The following is a 21,902-nucleotide window of genomic DNA, read 5'->3' as shown; positions in this document are numbered from 1 at the left end:
TCTGATAAAGAGGTTAATACGGTAAAATGGGGAAAAAATGAGGTTCTGAGCAAGTATTACATTCAAATTATTCTTCAGAACTGATCCATCCTGTTCAGGTATTCCCATATATGTACAAAAGCTACATGACACTGATAATGTTTTAGGAGACACAGACAATCAAGATAATGATGTTCCAGATATAATGATCTGGTTGGGGCCACCAGAAAAGAGGTGTAAAAGTTCTCCAACTGAGTTGGGGGAGTCATCAGGTTCAGGAAATGCTACACTTCTTGATTTTGCAGGCCAACCAATGTTTGACCCAACTCTTAGCAGACACCCAAGCTCTACAGGGTGTACTCCCTATCGCCACAAAATAGTTTAATATGTGACAAATACATTGAGCCAAACTTTAGATAAATTATCGCAGAGTAGACTCTGTTCTGAATGTCAGTGCCCTTCTTTGCCAAATAATATTGCTGCTACCCCATCAACTGACCTAAACATGATACTATTCTTTAATAAATGTGGCAAAGGTCCTAAGAAAGGGGTAGATAGGGCGTGGACTAATTGCCAGAGTAGATTATTAAACAGTTGATGGTCCCGCGGGGAGTGAGTCGTGCGTGGGTGTGTTTAATTTCAAATAAAAAAATGTTTAAATGTAACTTACCTTCGCGGCCCGCTCCGGTCTGGTCCCTGTCGTCCTGCGTCTTCTCCTCCTCACAGGAAGCAGCCAAGCAGGTAGCCTCCCTCTCCTCCCCATAGCCAATCACAACGCTGCAATGGCAGCATTGTGATTGGCTGGGACGCCTACCGCACAGGCGTCTATGGGGAGGCCATTTTTTCCATGCAGGCTGCATGCATGGAGAAAACGGAGAGTGTGCATGACTGGTTTGGTCGGCCCTGGGGCCGTCCAAACAGTCAGCGTCCAAAGAAGTGGGCAAGCTACTCCACCCCTGCCTGGAGCAGGACCGCTCACCCGCCCGCCCCCAACTAAACCCTTCTGCTTTCTGGCAGTGCCGAGAAGCAGAAACAAAAAATGGTATTCATAATACCATTTTATGTTTCTGTTTCTTGCACTCCGAGAAAGCAGAGGGGCGATGTTCCTCTGCCCACGTGGAGGTACCGCCCCTGCTATTAAATTTAACTGGTCCTCTTACTAGAATGTTGGACCTGGCAGAGGAAGCAAGAATTCAGTGCAAACAAGTTGATTTAACAATGTTATATAATTGGGCTTATAGAGAAATATGCCTCTTAGGAAATACCAATTTGGCTATGGCTCAATAACGACGCAGGCCCTTACTGTTGAAAATTGTTTCCTAAACTAGGGACCTTGGCAACCAAAGTTGCTTCTCAGGAGGCTAACGGTCTCCTGTTTGGTGATGTGTTCATTAAGAACATCAGTATATATGCCACCACCTGCGCCTCTATCTATAAAGCTCAACTATTCTTAAGAACATTTTTCAGCCCTTGTATTTTTGACATGGCTGGCAAAGGCAGAAGTTTGGAGAAGGGCAGGGGGCATAGGGTGGGGAGAGGGGCAGGGGGCATAGGGTGGAGAGAAGGGCAGGGGGCATAGGGTGGAGGTCCTGCCATTGATAATGTTAAATGTTAAGTAAATGTAGCCTTGTAAATGTATGCCTGAGTGTATATATAAATATATCATTTGTGTGTGTGCGCATATATGTTTAAATGCTAACTATATATATATATATATATATCCAGTTCCACAGGTTACCCCAAAGCAGGGCGCACTCACTCGTTGGCGCTACATCAGGACAAGGAAGAGTCAGGTACATCCAGCGTCCGCAGCAACCTGACGCGTTTCGAGTATTACACCCTTAATCATAGGTTTTCACTGCTGCTTACACAAACAAACTGCCAGCAAAAAATGGTTTCCAGCAATCGCCCTTTATTTGACAATCAATCCCCCTCAGGTGAGTAGAATTTTCAAATTGCACGCTGGGACTGGAAGTCCATATACTCATTCCCCAGTGGGCTGCAGGCAGTTTTTGCGTGAATAATATCCATCACGGATGCGCCAGGACACACCCTTCCATAATAACCATACGCCTGCAAGTTCTGAACCGCCGAGTACCAGCGTCAGAGCCGCCTGGTTCGCGGCGGTGCGCCCCCCGGCCGGGTCGGCCGTTAACATCCAGTTCCACAGGTTACCCCAAAGCAGGGCGCACTCACTCGTTGGCGCTACATCAGGACAAGGAAGAGTCAGGTACATCCAGCGTCCGCAGCAACCTGACGCGTTTCGAGTATTACACCCTTAATCATAGGTTTTCACTGCTGCTTACACAAACAAACTGCCAGCAAAAAATGGTTTCCAGCAATCGCCCTTTATTTGACAATCAATCCCCCTCAGGTGAGTAGAATTTTCAAATTGCACGCTGGGACTGGAAGTCCATATACTCATTCCCCAGTGGGCTGCAGGCAGTTTTTGCGTGAATAATATCCATCACGGATGCGCCAGGACACACCCTTCCATAATAACCATACGCCTGCAAGTTCTGAACCGCCGAGTACCAGCGTCAGAGCCGCCTGGTTCGCGGCGGTGCGCCCCCCGGCCGGGTCGGCCGTTAACATCCAGTTCCACAGGTTACCCCAAAGCAGGGCGCACTCACTCGTTGGCGCTACATCAGGACAAGGAAGAGTCAGGTACATCCAGCGTCCGCAGCAACCTGACGCGTTTCGAGTATTACACCCTTAATCATAGGTTTTCACTGCTGCTTACACAAACAAACTGCCAGCAAAAAATGGTTTCCAGCAATCGCCCTTTATTTGACAATCAATCCCCCTCAGGTGAGTAGAATTTTCAAATTGCACGCTGGGACTGGAAGTCCATATACTCATTCCCCAGTGGGCTGCAGGCAGTTTTTGCGTGAATAATATCCATCACGGATGCGCCAGGACACACCCTTCCATAATAACCATACGCCTGCAAGTTCTGAACCGCCGAGTACCAGCGTCAGAGCCGCCTGGTTCGCGGCGGTGCGCCCCCCGGCCGGGTCGGCCGTTAACATCCAGTTCCACAGGTTACCCCAAAGCAGGGCGCACTCACTCGTTGGCGCTACATCAGGACAAGGAAGAGTCAGGTACATCCAGCGTCCACAGCAACCTGACGCGTTTCGAGTATTACACCCTTAATCATAGGTTTTCACTGCTGCTTACACAAACAAACTGCCAGCAAAAAATGGTTTCCAGCAATCGCCCTTTATTTGACAATCAATCCCCCTCAGGTGAGTAGAATTTTCAAATTGCACGCTGGGACTGGAAGTCCATATACTCATTCCCCAGTGGGCTGCAGGCAGTTTTTGCGTGAATAATATCCATCACGGATGCGCCAGGACACACCCTTCCATAATAACCATACGCCTGCAAGTTCTGAACCGCCGAGTACCAGCGTCAGAGCCGCCTGGTTCGCGGCGGTGCGCCCCCCGGCCGGGTCGGCCGTTAACATCCAGTTCCACAGGTTACCCCAAAGCAGGGCGCACTCACTCGTTGGCGCTACATCAGGACAAGGAAGAGTCAGGTACATCCAGCGTCTGCAGCAACCTGACGCGTTTCGAGTATTACACCCTTAATCATAGGTTTTCACTGCTGCTTACACAAACAAACTGCCAGCAAAAAATGGTTTCCAGCAATCGCCCTTTATTTGACAATCAATCCCCCTCAGGTGAGTAGAATTTTCAAATTGCACGCTGGGATTGGAAGTCCATATACTCATTCCCTAGTGGGCTGCAGGCAGTTTTTGCGTGAATAATATCCATCACGGATGCGCCAGGACACACCCTTCCATAATAACCATACGCCTGCAAGTTCTGAACCGCCGAGTACCAGCGTCAGAGCCGCCTGGTTCGCGGCGGTGCGCCCCCCGGCCGGGTCGGCCGTTAACATCCAGTTCCACAGGTTACCCCAAAGCAGGGCGCACTCACTCGTTGGCGCTACATCAGGACAAGGAAGAGTCAGGTACATCCAGCGTCCGCAGCAACCTGACGCGTTTCGAGTATTACACCCTTAATCATAGGTTTTCACTGCTGCTTACACAAACAAACTGCCAGCAAAAAATGGTTTCCAGCAATCGCCCTTTATTTGACAATCAATCCCCCTCAGGTGAGTAGAATTTTCAAATTGCACGCTGGGACTGGAAGTCCATATACTCATTCCCCAGTGGGCTGCAGGCAGTTTTTGCGTGAATAATATCCATCACGGATGCGCCAGGACACACCCTTCCATAATAACCATACGCCTGCAAGTTCTGAACCGCCGAGTACCAGCGTCAGAGCCGCCTGGTTCGCGGCGGTGCGCCCCCCGGCCGGGTCGGCCGTTAACATCCAGTTCCACAGGTTACCCCAAAGCAGGGCGCACTCACTCGTTGGCGCTACATCAGGACAAGGAAGAGTCAGGTACATCCAGCGTCCGCAGCAACCTGACGCGTTTCGAGTATTACACCCTTAATCATAGGTTTTCACTGCTGCTTACACAAACAAACTGCCAGCAAAAAATGGTTTCCTGCAATCGCCCTTTATTTGACAATCAATCCCCCTCAGGTGAGTAGAATTTTCAAATTGCACGCTGGGACTGGAAGTCCATATACTCATTCCCCAGTGGGCTGCAGGCAGTTTTTGCGTGAATAATATCCATCACGGATGCGCCAGGACACACCCTTCCATAATAACCATACGCCTGCAAGTTCTGAGCCGCCGAGTACCAGCGTCAGAGCCGCCTGGTTCGCGGCGGTGCGCCCCCCGGCCGGGTCGGCCGTTAACATCCAGTTCCACAGGTTACCCCAAAGCAGGGCGCACTCACTCGTTGGCGCTACATCAGGACAAGGAAGAGTCAGGTACATCCAGCGTCCGCAGCAACCTGACGCGTTTCGAGTATTACACCCTTAATCATAGGTTTTCACTGCTGCTTACACAAACAAACTGCCAGCAAAAAATGGTTTCCAGCAATCGCCCTTTATTTGACAATCAATCCCCCTCAGGTGAGTAGAATTTTCAAATTGCACGCTGGGACTGGAAGTCCATATACTCATTCCCCAGTGGGCTGCAGGCAGTTTTTGCGTGAATAATATCCATCACGGATGCGCCAGGACACACCCTTCCATAATAACCATACGCCTGCAAGTTCTGAACCGCCGAGTACCAGCGTCAGAGCCGCCTGGTTCGCGGCGGTGCGCCCCCCGGCCGGGTCGGCCGTTAACATCCAGTTCCACAGGTTACCCCAAAGCAGGGCGCACTCACTCGTTGGCGCTACATCAGGACAAGGAAGAGTCAGGTACATCCAGCGTCCGCAGCAACCTGACGCGTTTCGAGTATTACACCCTTAATCATAGGTTTTCACTGCTGCTTACACAAACAAACTGCCAGCAAATAATGGTTTCCAGCAATCGCCCTTTATTTGACAATCAATCCCCCTCAGGTGAGTAGAATTTTCAAATTGCACGCTGGGACTGGAAGTCCATATACTCATTCCCCAGTGGGCTGCAGGCAGTTTTTGCGTGAATAATATCCATCACGGATGCGCCAGGACACACCCTTCCATAATAACCATACGCCTGCAAGTTCTGAACCGCCGAGTACCAGCGTCAGAGCCGCCTGGTTCGCGGCGGTGCGCCCCCCGGCCGGGTCGGCCGTTAACATCCAGTTCCACAGGTTACCCCAAAGCAGGGCGCACTCACTCGTTGGCGCTACATCAGGACAAGGAAGAGTCAGGTACATCCAGCGTCCGCAGCAACCTGACGCGTTTCGAGTATTACACCCTTAATCATAGGTTTTCACTGCTGCTTACACAAACAAACTGCCAGCAAAAAATGGTTTCCAGCAATCGCCCTTTATTTGACAATCAATCCCCCTCAGGTGAGTAGAATTTTCAAATTGCACGCTGGGACTGGAAGTCCATATACTCATTCCCCAGTGGGCTGCAGGCAGTTTTTGCGTGAATAATATCCATCACGGATGCGCCAGGACACACCCTTCCATAATAACCATACGCCTGCAAGTTCTGAACCGCCGAGTACCAGCGTCAGAGCCGCCTGGTTCGCGGCGGTGCGCCCCCCGGCCGGGTCGGCCGTTAACATCCAGTTCCACAGGTTACCCCAAAGCAGGGCGCACTCACTCGTTGGCGCTACATCAGGACAAGGAAGAGTCAGGTACATCCAGCGTCCGCAGCAACCTGACGCGTTTCGAGTATTACACCCTTAATCATAGGTTTTCACTGCTGCTTACACAAACAAACTGCCAGCAAAAAATGGTTTCCAGCAATCGCCCTTTATTTGACAATCAATCCCCCTCAGGTGAGTAGAATTTTCAAATTGCACGCTGTGACTGGAAGTCCATATACTCATTCCCCAGTGGGCTGCAGGCAGTTTTTGCGTGAATAATATCCATCACGGATGCGCCAGGACACACCCTTCCATAATAACCATACGCCTGCAAGTTCTGAACCGCCGAGTACCAGCGTCAGAGCCGCCTGGTTCGCGGCGGTGCGCCCCCCGGCCGGGTCGGCCGTTAACATCCAGTTCCACAGGTTACCCCAAAGCAGGGCGCACTCACTCGTTGGCGCTACATCAGGACAAGGAAGAGTCAGGTACATCCAGCGTCCGCAGCAACCTGGCGCGTTTCGAGTATTACACCCTTAATCATAGGTTTTCACTGCTGCTTACACAAACAAACTGCCAGCAAAAAATGGTTTCCAGCAATCGCCCTTTATTTGACAATCAATCCCCCTCAGGTGAGTAGAATTTTCAAATTGCACGCTGGGACTGGAAGTCCATATACTCATTCCCCAGTGGGCTGCAGGCAGTTTTTGCGTGAATAATATCCATCACGGATGCGCCAGGACACACCCTTCCATAATAACCATACGCCTGCAAGTTCTGAACCGCCGAGTACCAGCGTCAGAGCCGCCTGGTTCGCGGCGGTGCGCCCCCCGGCCGGGTCGGCCGTTAACATCCAGTTCCACAGGTTACCCCAAAGCAGGGCGCACTCACTCGTTGGCGCTACATCAGGACAAGGAAGAGTCAGGTACATCCAGCGTCCGCAGCAACCTGACGCGTTTCGAGTATTACACCCTTAATCATAGGTTTTCACTGCTGCTTACACAAACAAACTGCCAGCAAAAAATGGTTTCCAGCAATCGCCCTTTATTTGACAATCAATCCCCCTCAGGTGAGTAGAATTTTCAAATTGCACGCTGGGACTGGAAGTCCATATACTCATTCCCCAGTGGGCTGCAGGCAGTTTTTGCGTGAATAATATCCATCACGGATGCGCCAGGACACACCCTTCCATAATAACCATACGCCTGCAAGTTCTGAACCGCCGAGTACCAGCGTCAGAGCCGCCTGGTTCGCGGCGGTGCGCCCCCCGGCCGGGTCGGCCGTTAACATCCAGTTCCACAGGTTACCCCAAAGCAGGGCGCACTCACTCGTTGGCGCTACATCAGGACAAGGAAGAGTCAGGTACATCCAGCGTCCGCAGCAACCTGACGCGTTTCGAGTATTACACCCTTAATCATAGGTTTTCACTGCTGCTTACACAAACAAACTGCCAGCAAATAATGGTTTCCAGCAATCGCCCTTTATTTGACAATCAATCCCCCTCAGGTGAGTAGAATTTTCAAATTGCACGCTGGGACTGGAAGTCCATATACTCATTCCCCAGTGGGCTGCAGGCAGTTTTTGCGTGAATAATATCCATCACGGATGCGCCAGGACACACCCTTCCATAATAACCATACGCCTGCAAGTTCTGAACCGCCGAGTACCAGCGTCAGAGCCCCCTGGTTCGCGGCGGTGCGCCCCCCGGCCGGGTCGGCCGTTAACATCCAGTTCCACAGGTTACCCCAAAGCAGGGCGCACTCACTCGTTGGCGCTACATCAGGACAAGGAAGAGTCAGGTACATCCAGCGTCCGCAGCAACCTGACGCGTTTCGAGTATTACACCCTTAATCATAGGTTTTCACTGCTGCTTACACAAACAAACTGCCAGCAAAAAATGGTTTCCAGCAATCGCCCTTTATTTGACAATCAATCCCCCTCAGGTGAGTAGAATTTTCAAATTGCACGCTGGGACTGGAAGTCCATATACTCATTCCCCAGTGGGCTGCAGGCAGTTTTTGCGTGAATAATATCCATCACGGATGCGCCAGGACACACCCTTCCATAATAACCATACGCCTGCAAGTTCTGAACCGCCGAGTACCAGCGTCAGAGCCGCCTGGTTCGCGGCGGTGCGCCCCCCGGCCGGGTCGGCCGTTAACATCCAGTTCCACAGGTTACCCCAAAGCAGGGCGCACTCACTCGTTGGCGCTACATCAGGACAAGGAAGAGTCAGGTACATCCAGCGTCCGCAGCAACCTGACGCGTTTCGAGTATTACACCCTTAATCATAGGTTTTCACTGCTGCTTACACAAACAAACTGCCAGCAAAAAATGGTTTCCAGCAATTGCCCTTTATTTGACAATCAATCCCCCTCAGGTGAGTAGAATTTTCAAATTGCACGCTGGGACTGGAAGTCCATATACTCATTCCCCAGTGGGCTGCAGGCAGTTTTTGCGTGAATAATATCCATCACGGATGCGCCAGGACACACCCTTCCATAATAACCATACGCCTGCAAGTTCTGAACCGCCGAGTACCAGCGTCAGAGCCGCCTGGTTCGCGGCGGTGCGCCCCCCGGCCGGGTCGGCCGTTAACATCCAGTTCCACAGGTTACCCCAAAGCAGGGCGCACTCACTCGTTGGCGCTACATCAGGACAAGGAAGAGTCAGGTACATCCAGCGTCCGCAGCAACATGGCGCGTTTCGAGTATTACACCCTTAATCATAGGTTTTCACTGCTGCTTACACAAACAAACTGCCAGCAAAAAATGGTTTCCAGCAATCGCCCTTTATTTGACAATCAATCCCCCTCAGGTGAGTAGAATTTTCAAATTGCACGCTGGGACTGGAAGTCCATATACTCATTCCCCAGTGGGCTGCAGGCAGTTTTTGCGTGAATAATATCCATCACGGATGCGCCAGGACACACCCTTCCATAATAACCATACGCCTGCAAGTTCTGAACCGCCGAGTACCAGCGTCAGAGCCGCCTGGTTCGCGGCGGTGCGCCCCCCGGCCGGGTCGGCCGTTAACATCCAGTTCCACAGGTTACCCCAAAGCAGGGCGCACTCACTCGTTGGCGCTACATCAGGACAAGGAAGAGTCAGGTACATCCAGCGTCCGCAGCAACCTGACGCGTTTCGAGTATTACACCCTTAATCATAGGTTTTCACTGCTGCTTACACAAACAAACTGCCAGCAAAAAATGGTTTCCAGCAATCGCCCTTTATTTGACAATCAATCCCCCTCAGGTGAGTAGAATTTTCAAATTGCACGCTGGGACTGGAAGTCCATATACTCATTCCCCAGTGGGCTGCAGGCAGTTTTTGCGTGAATAATATCCATCACGGATGCGCCAGGACACACCCTTCCATAATAACCATACGCCTGCAAGTTCTGAACCGCCGAGTACCAGCGTCAGAGCCGCCTGTCCCAGCGTGCAATTTGAAAATTCTACTCACCTGAGGGGGATTGATTGTCAAATAAAGGGCGATTGCTGGAAACCATTTTTTGCTGGCAGTTTGTTTGTGTAAGCAGCAGTGAAAACCTATGATTAAGGGTGTAATACTCGAAACGCGTCAGGTTGCTGCGGACGCTGGATGTACCTGACTCTTCCTTGTCCTGATGTAGCGCCAACGAGTGAGTGCGCCCTGCTTTGGGGTAACCTGTGGAACTGGATGTTAACGGCCGACCCGGCCGGGGGGCGCACCGCCGCGAACCAGGCGGCTCTGACGCTGGTACTCGGCGGTTCAGAACTTGCAGGCGTATGGTTATTATGGAAGGGTGTGTCCTGGCGCATCCGTGATGGATATTATTCACGCAAAAACTGCCTGCAGCCCACTGGGGAATGAGTATATGGACTTCCAGTCCCAGCGTGCAATTTGAAAATTCTACTCACCTGAGGGGGATTGATTGTCAAATAAAGGGCGATTGCTGGAAACCATTTTTTGCTGGCAGTTTGTTTGTGTAAGCAGCAGTGAAAACCTATGATTAAGGGTGTAATACTCGAAACGCGTCAGGTTGCTGCGGACGCTGGATGTACCTGACTCTTCCTTGTCCTGATGTAGCGCCAACGAGTGAGTGCGCCCTGCTTTGGGGTAACCTGTGGAACTGGATATGTATATATATATATATATATATATATATATATATATATATATACATATATATTACCTACTGGCGGTCGCCAGTAGGTATATATAGTTAGGATTTTTTCTCTATGGGATTTTTGAAAATTCTATGTCTAATAACTTTGGCGTTTGTGGACGGAATTGGCTGAAATTTTCAGGAAAATGGAACATTTTGTTTCCGAGCAGCCCCTGACAATTTGGGGGGGTTTCATCAAGGGGGGGGCGAGAAAAAGGGGGGTCCCAAAACGCGTTTTTCCCATGTTAATTTCCATAGGGCGGTTGGCCTCACTTTTAGCTCGAACGGCTGAATGGATTTGCACGAAACTTGGCAAAATTGTAGGGACTGTTAGCCCGATGTGCCTATGCTAGGTCTCAATATATGTGCTCCAGTGGATTTTGAGTAATTTAGGTTCAAAAAAAGAGATATATCTGGGCGGAGCCTAACCACACATCTGATCTGATTGGCTGTCAGCACTTCATCCAAGAAGTGTTGGCAGCCATCTTGGGACCAATATACATGATAGCACCTCATTAAAAAACATTGTAGTTAATAGAGGGTTTTAGGACTTTAGTTACATTATAAATCATTTGTTGATGGTACCATACTCGTTTTAGGAATTGTGGTGGGTTCTAAGGTGATTTTACCATGTGAAAAAACCTTCTGCTGTGATATCATGAATATTGTTTGAAAGAAAACTAATATCTCATGATTTTCCCACAGTGGTTTGGAAGGGGATCTATAAGCTAAACTGAAAGCATATTTTCTGTAAATTCACATTATCTTTCTCAGTCATGTGAAAATGAAGTCTGACATTCTCAGTAAAACATGTACATCCAACAAGGACAGAGACTGTCAGTTGATTCCTTTGTGTTCTACTGCAGCCTCCTAGAGTGTTCTAAAGAACAACTAGAGCGCTAACAGTCCTACTTATTACAAAGGTATGGCACACCTGAAGCCATCTTGATTGGAATAAAGTGGTAACTCTTAAAACATTTAATTTAAAAAGAAACAACATGAGGGGGTATATTTTGCCATAGAAAGTATGATTAGTGCTGCAGAATGAAAAATTAGGGCACATTTTGAGTGACTTCTCAAATCCTTTTCTATTTCATTAAAACATTCTGACATGCAGTCTCCCAAAATGGCCACCAGAGACAAAAGAGCCCAAATGTAGCCCAAATATCACCCAGATGTAGCCCAAGTATAGCCCAATGACAGAATGTCCCAGAGTGTTCTAAAGAACAACTAGAGCGCTAACAGTCCTACTTATTACAAAGGTATGGCACACCTGAAGCCATCTTGATTGGAATAAAGTGGTAACTCTTAAAACATTTAATTTAAAAATAAACAACATGAGGGGGTATATTTTGCCATAGAAAGTATGATTAGTGCTGCAGAATGAAAAATTAGGGCACATTTTGAGTGACTTCTCAAATCCTTTTCTATTTCATTAAAACATTCTGACATGCAGTCTCCCAAAATGGCCACCAGAGACAAAAGAGCCCAAATGTAGCCCAAATATCACCCAGATGTAGCCCAAGTATAGCCCAATGACAGAATGTCCCAGAGTGTTCTAAAGAACAACTAGAGCGCTAACAGTCCTACTTATTACAAAGGTATAGCACACCTGGAGCCATCGTGATGGGAATAAAGTGGTAACTCTTAAAACATTTAATTTAAAAAGGAACAAAATGAGGGGGTATATTATGCAATAGAAGGTATTATTAGTGCTGCAGAAAGAAAAATTAGGGCACATTTTGAGTGACTTTTCAAATCCTCTTCTATTTCATTAAAAAATTCTGACATGCAGTCTCCCAAAATGGCTACCAGAGACAAAAGAGCCCAAATGTAGCCCAAATATCACCCAGATGTAGTCCAAGTATAGCCCAATGACAGAATGTCCCAGAGTGTTCTAAAGAACAACTAGAGCGCTAACAGTCCTACTTATTACAAAGGTATGGCACACCTGAAGCCATCTTGATTGGAATAAAGTGGTAACTCTTAAAACATTTAATTTAAAAAGGAACAAAATGAGGGGGTATATTTTGCCATATGAATTATGATTAGTGCTGCAGAAAGAAAAATTAGGGCACATTTTGAGTGACTTCTCAAAACCTCTTCAATTTCATTAAAAAATTCTGACATACAGTCTCCCAAGATGGCCACCAGAGACAAAAGAGCCTAAATGTAGCCCAAATATCACCCAGATGTACCCCAAGTATAGCCCAATGACAGAATGTCCCAGAGTGTTCTAAAGAACAACTAGAGCGCTAACAGTCTTACTTATGACAAAAGTATGGCACACCAGAAGCCATCTTGATTGGAATGAAGTGGTAAGTCTGAAAACACTCAATTTAAAAAGGAACAACATGAGGGGGTTAATTTTGCCATAGAAAGTATGATTAGTGCTTCAGAAAGAAACATTAGGGATCATTTTGAGTGACTTCTCAAATCCTCTTCTATTTCATTAAAAAAATTCTGACATGCAGACTGAAACATGCACTTTGAATACCAGCAGCAGACGTCCCTGGTGAGCAGTAGCTTTACTACAGTGATCTAATGTGCAACTAGAGTGCTAACATTCAGAATTTATGGGAAATGTGTGACACATCTGAATGCCTTCTTGATGGAACCAAAGTAAACAAGCATTGAAAATGCAATAGATCTCGCCCTCGTTTAAGTTAAAGCCATTCTGTTTGTAATGAGGTGGCTTTTTAGCTTTGCTTTTATTAGTGTTTTTTCAACTTTCATGTAAATACCATGCATCTGTATGCATATAAGTATATGTATGCATGCATTTATGTTTGTATTTATATAGATATACAGATGATATATGTTTATATATGTATGTATATATATATATTCACTGAAAAAAACCATAGGCTATAGACCATATATAGTTAGGAATTAGCATTTACAAAACCTTGAAAATTCACTGAAAAAACCATAGGTTATAGACCATATATAGTTAGGAATTAGCATTTACAAAACCTTGAAAATTCACTGAAAAAACCATAGGTTATAGACCATATATAGTTAGGAATTCGCATTTACAAAACCTTATTTTACTCACACAAAACCATTGAAATTCCATATATAGTTAGTTGCACTAACTATATATCGCGCACCCGCAATCCACTGCTGATGATGTCACATATTACATCATTCATGACATGGTCAGTGACATCACTGATGACATCACTGATGACATCTCAAATGACATCACTGATGACATCACTGATGACAACATCCAGTGACTGTATGTTTCTGTAAAGTTAAAATATGTCTTACATATTGAAGAATGAGTGGATGTATAAGTGTCTGGATGAAGGATTTAGTAGGTGCATGACTGACTGTATGAGTGAGTGATTAAATGTGTCTCACTGAGTGCATGGGTTAGTGGCTAAACTGTCTTAATTTGTGCATCATTATGTCTGTTGTTCTGTAAGCTGTTGCATGTGTTGATAAGTAGCTATATGAGTAACTATATGGGTTATTGATTGGTTGCCCAAGTATTTGTATGGGAGACTAAGTGTGTGTGTGGGTGGCTGGGAGGTGTATGACTCTGTGCATAGATGTGTGAGCAGTTGATTCACTAGATGTATGGTTTCAAAAGTGCATGTGGAAACAGCTGTTTGGGCGGTTGACTGTGTGCATGAGTGTATTGGTGAGTGAATGGATATCTCAGTGCTACATGTCAAAGTAAGTACATATGTAAAACACAGTACATGTGAGAGTTGACATATATAAATAACTGTGCATAAGAGCCAGTGAATGTGTGAGTGGCTGTATGGATCTTTGTGAACTTGTATCAGGGATTGTATAAGAGAGTAAATATGTGTTAGTATATGTTTGAATAAGTAAAGTTTGTATAACTGTATAGTTGAGGAAATGGAGGTGTGATTGATTCTTTGCATGACTGACTAGGTGTGTGAGTAACTCCATGGATGAGTGACAGTCTGTGAGTGTCTGTTTACACTGATTGTATCTAAGGTTATATTAGAGTCTGAAGAGGTTCATCGTATTATCACATGAATGATATCATCAGTGATGTGATCAGTAATGTCAAATGAGATGTCATCAGTGATGTCATTTGAGATGTCATCAGTGATGTCATTTGAGATGTCATCAGTGATGTCATCAGTGATGTCACTGACCATGTCATGAATGATGTAATATGTGACATCATCAGCAGTGGATTGCGGGTGCGCGATATATAGTTAGTGCAACTAACTATATATGGAATTTCAATGGTTTTGTGTGAGTAAAATAAGGTTTTGTAAATGCGAATTCCTAACTATATATGGTCTATAACCTATGGTTTTTTCAGTGAATTTTCAAGGTTTTGTAAATGCTAATTCCTAACTATATATGGTCTATAACCTATGGTTTTTTCAGTGAATATATATATATATATATATATATATATATATATATATATATATATATATATATATATATATATATATATATATATATATATATATATATATATATTACAAGGTTACACAAGAACAGGGAGAGGCCAGATATATGTAAGGTTACTATTCCTGCAAGGACGACAGAACACTGTGGAGTATGCAGGTATCACTATTTATTATCAACTCTTACACTGCACAGAGAGCGCCGAGCTTGCAGCCTCTCTGCCCGGGCTCTGGCACTCGAATCACGCGTTTCTAGCGCGATCCAAGATGGCCACCGCTCAAGCTACGCGGTGACGTAGCATGAGCACTAGAACGCGACTCTACATATCTCCCCCTTTTATATCAAACAAGAAAATGGCATTCTCTGTGTTAGCTACTTTTCTTCTCCCAGCTCAAAGTCTCGATACCTCGAAGGCCTCACAATCAAGCTCCCCCCCCTTGTGCGTCTTACCGGGGTAGAAGTCACTTCTCTTGCACCGATCATTGTAGACCCCATCTCTCTACCTTCTTGAGTACATGGTCTCTCTCTGCGGGGAGTTTCTCTCTCTTCTCGGGGTTGTACCTCTGCCCTTGGACTTTCACTGCCCCTTTGCTCTGTTTCCATTTCTGCCATTTCCGTGCCTCCTTCTCCTTCCTGGCTCACGCTGTCATTCTCTAGTGTCCTCCGATCTGTTGCCACTTGCTCCCTGTCTTCAGGGAGCCATTGTAAGATCTTATTGCACCGGGACATGCGATCCTGGGACCACACGTTCCTGTCACTGAGCAATGCTGCTCGGTCATATACCTCTTTTACTTGTAAGGGTCGGCTGTATTTGCTGTCACCTTTCTTCTGTAACACCGCCAGCTTGACCCTGACCCATTCTCCTTCCTCCAGAGATGTTTCCTTCACATTCTTCCTCCTGTTATAATGTTCCGTATAAATTGTTTGGGCCAGTGCTTAATTTGTAAAATATGAAGTGGAGGTGCTCAAATGTTTGTTGGAGGCCACACCTACTTTCCTTCGGCTCCACCCATTTCCTCCACCGGCACCAGTACTGTGTGTGTGTTGCTTTATCATAGATATTCCATCCATGCTCAGTCGCATGCTTGCAATTTTTTTTTTGCAATAAGTGCTTTTAGAACGATGGGTGCTGGACTGCGGGTGTGTGTGTCGTGCGTGCAAAAGGTTTCAACTTTAAAGCCTGCCCAGCCTGAGCCACTGCCAGTAAGCCTGATGGATCAATCTAGAATATGTAGTGCTGGGAATATGGCCAGTCAGGATGGCTGGTATAGGATGTCATGCCACCAAGCCAGCCCTGAGCCTGCCAAGCATTTGCGAAAGTGACTGAGTGAGCCCAAATATTGACACATTTTTAAACATTCGAACAGGTGGTTTAATGGTTTTACCGGCTTTTGGCCTGTTTAAACTAGAAACTTTTTTTATTTAAACTTGCAGTTTGTGCAGTAAATTGTGAAATATGCAGCAACCATGGGTAATTCAAACGTGGAAAAAGCAGTGGAACCACGATTCCTGAAGAGTGAAGCAATTTTGCGTGACTGTGTAACTTGGACACTAAGCGAAAGCAGAAGTGAAAACCACAAAACAAGCGCCTCCCGTCCACTTTACCAAAATGGGACGCTGTTATCACTGAGGTGCCTATATAATTAAGGTAGTTCTGTTTAACTAAGTGCTGGTTTGGCCGGTTTTACCGACCATATCTGTGTGCTGTGTAATCTCCACTCCAGTCAGTGCATGACCCGCACACATGAAGGAGGCAGCTACAGAGGATAATTATAGACAATTGTGTGGATGTGGCCTTGTGCGTAGCTTTGTGGTAGAACTGCACACGTTCGACAGTTGCCTGATCATTCTACGAATCTATAGACACAGCCTGTGTTCTGTCTTCACGCAGACGCGGTGTCGATGTTACTCACTCAGATACATATACTCACTGAATACGTCGTCCAGTACTGACCTCGTCACGATTGGCACATCTTGAAACACAGTGTAACCTTCTATGAAAATTAACTACCCCACCCTGGAGCACAGTCTTACTCTCACCCCCTTGGAGTGCCGCCCCACACTCGAGAGCAGAGTTCCCTCTCTGGAGCTGTGATAAATGAATCGGTAGACTTTTGAAGATAATAAAGATGAAAATGTATTCCAAGTAGAAACTCCACCCGATCACGGAGCGTCTGATCAGTGGCAAGCCAATGGTGACAATGGCCAACCGCGGATCAGGCATCCATGCACGAGTAACGTTACATTTGAATCACAACATGTTTATCCACGAGCCACAGCTTGTGTAACAGCACGGTCCTACACCGCATGAAACATCACGCAGTGTATGACGCACAATACATAACATTACAGGAGCACAGCACAATTACTCTCACCCTATGGAATGCCGTGCAGGGCCACTCTCTGGAGCAGCACAGTACAAGTCCTTGGAGGGCAGAGGGCTGCCCCACAAACAACTCCTCTTTAATAAAAATTATTTGGGGGCGCATGCGCTCGATTCCAATCAAGATGTGTACCTCAGAAATTCGGACGGAGTGTTATTTTACGATCCACTGTCCGACCCGACCGACCATCATCAGTTCATGATTTTACTAGTAACTGTCTTCAATTATAATTGCACTCTGAGAGAATGCCTCTTGCCTATCTTTTAGGCAAGGCTTGGGGTTACTCGGAGCATGCACGCCCGTAATTACCCGGTGGTAGTGCAGTACCCAGCCGTTTGTTGAGTGACACGGCCCATGGTGACCACACCTGAGAAAGTGAAACCAAACTGCGTTTCGTTTCGTCTGGAAATGAATTTGTGCCCAGCTGCGTACCATGTTTAGACAAGTCAGCGAGCGCCGAGGGGCTGGCCTGGGCTTTTTAACTTACTTAGCCTTGGCAGGCAGGCCAGTACTGCAGCCACGTCAGGCCCTCCAGATGTCATGTACCTATGGCCAGCGGGTGTGCGGCGGCTACTACTAGGCCAGCCTGGGCACTGGCCTGGCAATCTGAATGAATGAGTGATGATCACACACAGTACTGTGATTGTGGGAACGATCACATCTTAATAATTGAATATTGTGCCGAAGGCAAGCTGCCTACTACCACCACCACGTCAGCCACGGTGATCTGACGACCGGATCCGCTGTCACACCACCAAAATATAAAACAGCGTTGGTTTTTGGAAATGGAAAGACATCGTTAGTTGGCTACTATACTAAGTAAGCAGTGATTAACTTAGTTCTTACCGTTACTCATGGTGGGCCGTCAGTGAGAGAAGGGACACACACTGGCTGCACTCACACTGCCTTTAATCGGATTAGGCGCAGACTGACGCAGTACTGATTAGGCGGCCTGGTGTTGCATGCTATACTACGTTACCAGAGGTTCTGGGCTGGCTGCTGCTGATCGATGGCTGCCCTGCCCTCAACCTCATTGTCGTCGGGTCGGTCTGACTTGAGCAAACGACGATGACTTGAGCTGAGCCTGAGCTGCTGTGGTTATGCTGGGGCGTGGCAAATATGTGCAACTGCGCATGCTGCGGCACAGCCCCTACCCCATTCAGAATTCAGGACCAAAATCTAGCCTAGCTGACGTCATGATCAACAACATCATTATTAATCTGAATCTCCTCTGACTTGGGTTCACAGCTCAGCCTGGACAGGCTAAGTCACAGTGACTAAGAAAAGTCACAGCCGCAACACTGACTGTTAAGCACAGCACAGTGCCTCACTCGGTCGGGAGGGAGACGTGAAAAACATGCGGCTGCGCTAGGTACAGTACAGGGTAAATTATAAAATATACATCTATCATCGTGCAATATGTGACCTGCGCAGGAGATACATGTAGACCCGGCCCTAATAATTAAGTGCTGGTACTAAGCACCGGAAAGCACCGGCACAAATTAAGCACTGGTTTGGGCTCTCTCCAGATTGTACTGCACCACAGCAGGGGACCATTTACTGGTTACAGTCTTCTCCTTCCACGCCAAGTTATCTTTTGTGAAGGGATCTCTACCCCTTAGAATTTGGATGGGGCTGTACCCCGTGCTCGTCGGGGTGATGCGGTAGGCCCATATCATGTTTAAGACCTCCTTTTCCCAGTCCTTTCCCATCATGATGCCTGCCTGGATGGACCCCATTAGCACTCTATTGAAGCGTTCCACTTGTCCATTTCCAGCCGGATGATATATGGAAGTATATTTGGATGTGATCCCATTTCTCTCCATGTATTTAGGCCATTTATCTGAGGTAAACTGGGGACCATTGTCACTTAATATTGACTTGGGAATACCTTCCCTGAGGAAGGTCGCAGTGAGGAACTTGAGTATCGTCTCAGTGTCCATTTCCTCTTGAATGTGCACCTCAGGCCATTTCGAGTATTTGTCCACTACGGCACATAGATATTTAGGAGTCCCTTGGTCATCCAGAATAGGTCCTAATATGTCTATAGATAGCTCCTCCCACGGGTTCTTCGGGTTGGTGAATTTCCCTAGGGCTGGCCTCAACAGCGTCATCGTCTTATCCGCTCGTTGGCATTGGTCGCACTCTCTCACATGTCTCTCTGTTTGTATGTCCATACCTGGCCACCAATATCCCTGCTTGGCCCTCATCTTGGTTTTCACGATACCCAGGTGACCTTCATGTAGTATTGTCAACAACCGAGGTATTAATACCGCAGGGGGTACAACTTTGTCTCCTCTGTACAGGAAGGCGCCTTTATCGTCGAGGGACAATTCTCTCACTTCATAGAATTTCCTGAGGGTTGTCCGTAGGTGTCTTTTTTCGGGCCACCTGCCAACTATGTGTTCCTTCACTTCTTGGAAGTCGCGGTCCTCTCTGTACGCTTCCACCCACTCTTGATTGCTGATTACTTTCTCCGGGTCTCCCATCAAAGCCACCATCTCTTCACTCGCTTCCGTTCCCTCTCTTACTTCCTCCATCGCTGCAGCTCTGCTAAGGTAGTCAATTCAATTCAATTCAAGAATCTTTATTCGGTGATTAAAAAACACCATAAAAGCACACATACATATACATAGATAACAAGCATTTGCAATGCAATAGGTCTCGCATTTATACAAGTTTGAGCTATTAGCATTGTAAATGACAATGCCTTTTATTTAAGTTTTGTTTTTTAAAACCTAAATAAAAGGCACTGTCATTTACAATGCTAACACAGCTCAAACTCTCGCAAATGCGAGACCTATTGCGTTGCAAATGCTTGTTATACCAAGTTTGCTACTACCGTAACCCATCATAACCTATTATGTAATCTTCCATTCTTCCCTTGCCATTATATTTCTAATGCTTGCAGTATAAAATCTCAATTTGAACAAATGCATGACTACAATCCCCAGACAACAAAAAAATAAACTGGAGCAGGTGAACATGGGTCAACTTGAGAGGTCTGAAGAGGGCATTGCCTGTCCCAGCATAGAACGGTAAAGATAGAAAGCTCATTCTAGTGAGAGTGCCCTCCTATTCCCAGCATAGAACAGTAAAGATAGAAAGCTCATTCTAGTGAGAGTGCCCGCCTATTCCCATGTTTCCTATGTTCGTGCTTGAGAAGCTCAGTCAGTCCAGGTTTCTCTCTGCATTCCTTGATATGTAGTCATTAATCACATGATAAACTCCGAACTTCAGGTCCAGAATGCAAGTGTAGAAAACTGGACTAATTATGCTACTTACGCTTGGACTTGGAAATTTTACGAGCTTTGCGTTCCCAATGTAAGGGTAACATTTGAACGTAATATACCACGCAGAAAGCGGCGAAAGGCGCTGTGGGTTTGTGTGCCCCACTGAAGAACAGGACTTTGCAGCTGAGTGAGCCGGTGCTGCTCATTTGTGGCGCTTCTTGATTCAACGCTGTCCCAGCTAGTTAACAGTATTGTCCCAAAGCGCTGGTCTGACAATAGGCTCACGACTAAGCCGTCAACAGGACCTGGAGATACTTGGCTGGTGCAACCCCTCGTGCCTAACCAGAAATTCCGCTGATGCACCCCTACACGTGCCCGTCACATCTTCAGCAGTTGTATTACTACAGAGGCCGGTCGCAACTTAGGCAGTTGTGATCAGCCTGCAAGCAGCCACAACTTTCGTAGCTGCAGTCCTGCACCGAGTGATCACTGCTAAAGCAGTTGTAGCCCCGTACCTGCAATTACAGCCCGACCAGACTTCGGCATTTGCACTGTTGCAGAGTCTCGGTTCCTTCCTGGTACCAAAAGGAGAGTCTGTGGGCTCTCTGACGCCCAGGTCCTCCAGATCGCTCTACAGCAGTCTATTCTTTGCGGAGTCGCAAAACCACCATAGACACTGCCACGCAGCTGAATTTCTATTCACCACTGCAGCCCAGGGAGTTTCATCAAGTTCCCGCCGGGCCGCCGCGCTGCCTGCGGCGACCCGGAAGCGGTTGGGCAGCCGGCCAATCGCAGCGCGGCCCCAACCGGGAGTCCCGCCCCCATCGCGGCGCGAGACGAGAGAGAAGCCACTGTCCGAGGAGCCCTCGGGCTCCTGATCGAGTCCCGGTCCGCCCGAACAGGTGAGTGTGTTGCGGAGGAGGAGGGGTGAGTGGGGGTGGGGTGTGCGCGTGTGTCTGTTAAAGGGGGTGCGTGTGTGTGTATGCAGTGTGTGTATGTGCGCATGCGTGCGGGAGCCTTTGTGTGAATGCGAATATCAGGCAGGGTGACGCAACGTGCGCGCTCACGAGCTGCAATCTCCAGGAGGACAGGCTCGTCACAGTCTGATGTCCACAATATTCCCAGAAAAGCGGCAACATAAGTTGTCTCGCATAGACAGCAAAAGCTTCGCTTTTGCTTTCGTCTAGGCGAGACCTAAAAAAGCATTAAATATTAATCGAGATCCTTGTACATAGATAATACAATAAAAATACCAACATACAGGGCCGTGAATTTAAAATAGAGAGTCCCAAGTCTTTCATCCCTCTCCCCTCGTCATCCTTAGTCGGACCGCAACCTTGATAAAATTCATAACACAGCAAAAGGTTAGCGGGTCAGAAGCTTTTTGCAAAAAGACTAATGCATCCCTGGCGTGTTCCTGTTGGGCTTTTTTTAAAATATTTACTAGGAATCTGCTCCTGGGCATAGAAAAATAGGGACAAAGCAAGATAAAATGAAGGGAATCCTGCGGAGACCGGTTGTCGCAGCCGCAGGGTCCCTTCTGCTCAATTGACGTGGTGAAACCTGCTGGTGAAGCCAACATAAAGGGAAGTAAGTTCAGTCTAAAACGACACATAAGAAATCTATCCTGTGTGT

Source organism: Lissotriton vulgaris, chromosome 1_1 (genome assembly GCF_964263255.1).
Source record: "Lissotriton vulgaris chromosome 1_1, aLisVul1.2, whole genome shotgun sequence".
NCBI classification, from domain to species: Eukaryota; Metazoa; Chordata; class Amphibia; order Caudata; family Salamandridae; genus Lissotriton; species Lissotriton vulgaris.
Note: the sequence above shows the minus strand (reverse complement) of the source record.